Source organism: Coturnix japonica, chromosome 28, assembly GCF_054131305.1.
Source record: "Coturnix japonica strain WE chromosome 28, WE-NBRP24, whole genome shotgun sequence".
NCBI lineage: Eukaryota > Metazoa > Chordata > Aves > Galliformes > Phasianidae > Coturnix > Coturnix japonica.
The window spans coordinates 1,582,382-1,586,084 of record NC_140690.1 but is presented as its reverse complement, the minus strand read 5'-3'; positions in this window follow the sequence as shown (position 1 = coordinate 1,586,084).

Here is a 3,703-nt window from a genome sequence, read left to right as displayed (position 1 = left end):
CTGTGGGGTAGAGGTGGGTCTGATCTATTGGGCAGGAGCTGCTGTGGGGCTGATGTGGGTCAGATCTACGGAGCAGGAGCTGCTCTGGGGCACATGTGGTTCAGGTCTGTGGGGCAGGTGCTGCTGTGGGGAAGATGTGGGTCAGATCTATGGGGCAGGAGCTGATGTGGGTCAGATCTGAGGGGCAGGAGCTGCTATGGGGCACATGTGTATCAGATCTATGGGGCAGGAGCTGCTGTGGGGCAGATGTAGGTCAGATCTATGGGTCAGGAACTGCTGTGGAGCTGATGTGGGTCAGATCTATGGGGCAGGAGCTGCTGTGGTGCTGCTTGGCGTCAGATCTATGGACAGGAGCTGCTTTGGTGCACATGTGGGTCAGATCTATGGGGCAGGAGCTGCTGTGTGGCTGATATGGGTCAGATCTATGTGGCACGCGCTGCTGTGGGGTAGATGTGGGTCAGATCTATGGGGCAGGAATTGCTGTGTGGATGATGTGGGTCAGATCTATGGGGCAGGAGCTGCTATGGGGCAGATGTGGGTCAGATCTATGGGGCAGGAGCTGCAGTTGGGATGATTGCGGTAAGATCTATAAGGCAGGAGCCGCTGTGAGGCAGATGTGGGTCAGATCTATTGGGAAGGATCTGCTGTGGGGTAGAGGTGGGTCACATCAATGAGGCAGGAGCTGCTGTGGGCAGATGTGGGTCTGATCTATGGGGCAGAAGCTGCTGTGGGTCAGATCTATGGGGCAGGAGTTGCTGTGGGGCACATGTGGGTCGGATCTATGGGTCAGGAGCTGCTGTGGGGTAGATGTGGGTCCGATCTATGGTACAGAAGCAGCTTTGGGGATGATGTGGCTAAGATATATGGGGCAGGAGCTGCTATGGGGCAGATGTGGGTGAGATATATGGGGCAGGATCTGATCTGGGAATGATTGCGGTAAGGTCTATAGGGCAGGAGCTGCTGTGGGGTAGAGGTGGGTCAGATCAATGGGGCAGGACCTATGTGGGGCAGAGGGGGTTCTTATCTATTGGGCAGGAGCTGCTGTGGGGAACATGTGGGTCAGGTCTATAAGGCAGGTGCTGCTGTGGGGCTAATTGGGGTAAGATCTATGGGGCAGGAGCTGATGTGGGTCAGATCTATGAGGCAGGAGCTGCTGCGGGGCTGATGTGGGTCAGATCTATGGGGTAGAAGCTGCTATGGGGCACATGTGTATCAGATCTATGGGGCAGTAGCTGTTGTGGGGCACATGTGGGTCAGATCTATGGGCCTGGAGCTGCTGTGGGGCAGATGTAGGTCAGATCAATGGGTCAGGAGCTGCTGTGGAGCTGATGTGGGTCAGATCTATGGGGCAGGATCTCCTGTGGGGCTGATTGGCATCAGATCGATGGGACAGGAGCTGCTGTGGTGCACATGTGGGTCAGATCTATGGGGCAGGAGCTGCTCTGCGGTATATGTGGGTCAGATCTATGGGGCAGGAGCTGCTGTGGGGCTGATTTGGGTCAGATCTATGGGGCAGGAGCTGCTGTGGGTCAGATCTATGGGGCAGGAGCTGCTGTGGAGATGATGTGGGTCAGAACTATGTGGTAGGAGATGATGTGGGACAATGTGGGTCAGATCTATGGGGCAGGAACTGCTGTGTGGCTGCTAAGGGTCACATCTATGGGGCAGGAGCTGCTGTGGGGCACATGTGGTTCAGATCTATGGGGCAGGAGCTGCTGTGGAGCTGATGTCGGTCAGATCTATGGGGCAGGAGCTGCTGTAGGGCTGATTGGGTTCAGATCTATGGGGCAGGAGATGATGTGGGGCACATTTGTGTCAGATCTATGGGGCAGGAGTTGCTGTGGGGCACATGTGGGTCAGATCCAAGGGGGAGGCGCTGCTGTGGTGTATATGTGGGTCAGATCTATGGGGCAGGAGCTGCTGTGGGGATGATGTGGCTCAGATCTATGGGGCAGGAGCTGCTGTAGGGCTGATTGGGGTCAGATCTATGGGGCAGGAGATGATGTGGGGCACATTTGTGTCAGATCTATGGGGCAGGAGTTGCTGTGGGGCACATGTGGGTCAGATCCAAGGGGGAGGCGCTGCTGTGGGGATGATGTGGCTCAGATCTATGGGGCAGGAGCTGCTGTGGGGCAGATGTGGCTCAGATCTATGGGGTAGTTGCTGCTATGGGGCAGATTTGGGTCAGGTATATGGGGCAGGAGCTGCTGTGGGGCTGATTGCGGTAAGATCTATAGGGCAGGAGCTGCTGTGAGGCAGATGTGGGTCAGATTTAACGGGAAGGATCTGCTGTGGGGTAGAGGTGGGTCAGATCTATGGGGCAGGCGCTGCTGTGGGGCAGAAGTGGGTCAGATTTAACGGGCAGGAGCTGCTGTGGGGTAGAGGTGGGTCAGATCTATGGTGCAGGTGCTGCTATGGGGCACATGTGTGTCAGGTCAATGGGGCAGGAGCTGCTGTGGGGCACATGTGGGTCAGATCTATGGGCAGTAGCTGCTGTGGGGAAGATGTGGGTCTGATCTATGGGGCAGGAGCTGCTCTGGATCACATGTGGGTCAGATCTATGGGGCAGGAGCTGCTATGGGGCAGATGTGGGTCAGATCTATGGGGCAGGAGCTGCTGTGGGGCAGATGTGGGTCTGAACAATGGGGCAGGAGTTGCTGTGGGGCTGATGTGGGTCAGTTCTATGGGGCAGGAGCTGCTGTGTGGCTGATGAGGGTCAAATCTATGTGGCAGGAGCTGCTGTGTGGCTGATGATTTGGGTCAGATCTATGGGGCAGTAGCTGCTGTGGGGCTGATGTTGGTCAGATCTATGGGGCAGGAGCTGCTGTGGGGCAGATATGGGTCATCTTGATGGGCCAGGAGTTGCTGTGGTGCAGATGTGGGTCAGATCTATGGGGCAGTAGCTGCTGCGGGGCAGATGTGGGTCAGATCTATGGGGCTCGAGATGCTGTGGGTCAGATCTATGGGGCAGGTGATGCTGTGGGTCAGATCTATGGGGCAGGAGCTGCTGTGGGGCACATGTGGGTACGATGTATAGGGCAGGAGCTGCTGTGGGGCTGATGTGGGTCAGATCTATGAGACAGGAGCTGCTGTGGGGCTGATGTTGGTCAGATCTATGTGGCAGGAGCTGCTCTGGGGCATATGTGGGTCAGATCTATGGGGCAGGAGCTGCTGTGGGGCAGATGTGGGTCAGAACAATGGGGCAGGATCTTCTGTGGGGCAGATTTTCGTCACATCTATGTGGGAGAAGATGGTTTCGGGCTGATGGGGGTCTCAACTATGCGGCAGGAGCTGCTGTGGGGCTGATGTGGGTCGTATCTTTAGGGCAGGAGCTGCTGTGGGTCAGATCTATGGGGCAGGATATGCAGTGGGGTAGATGTGGATCAGATCTATGGGGCAGGCACTGCTGTGTGTCTGATATGGGTCAGATATATGGGGCAGGAGCTGCCATGGGGCAGATCTATTGGGCAGGAGCTGCAGTGGGTCTCATGTTGTTCAGATCTATGGGGCAGGAGCTGCAGTGGGTCTCATGTTGTTCAGATCTATGGGGCAGGAGCTGCTGTGGGGCACATGTGGGTCAGATCTATGGGGGTTGAGCTGCTGTGGGGCTGATGTGGGTCAGATCTATAAGGCAGGAGCAGCTTTTGGAAAGATGTGGGTCTGATCTATGGGGCAGGAGTAGCTGTGGGGCAGATGAGGGTCA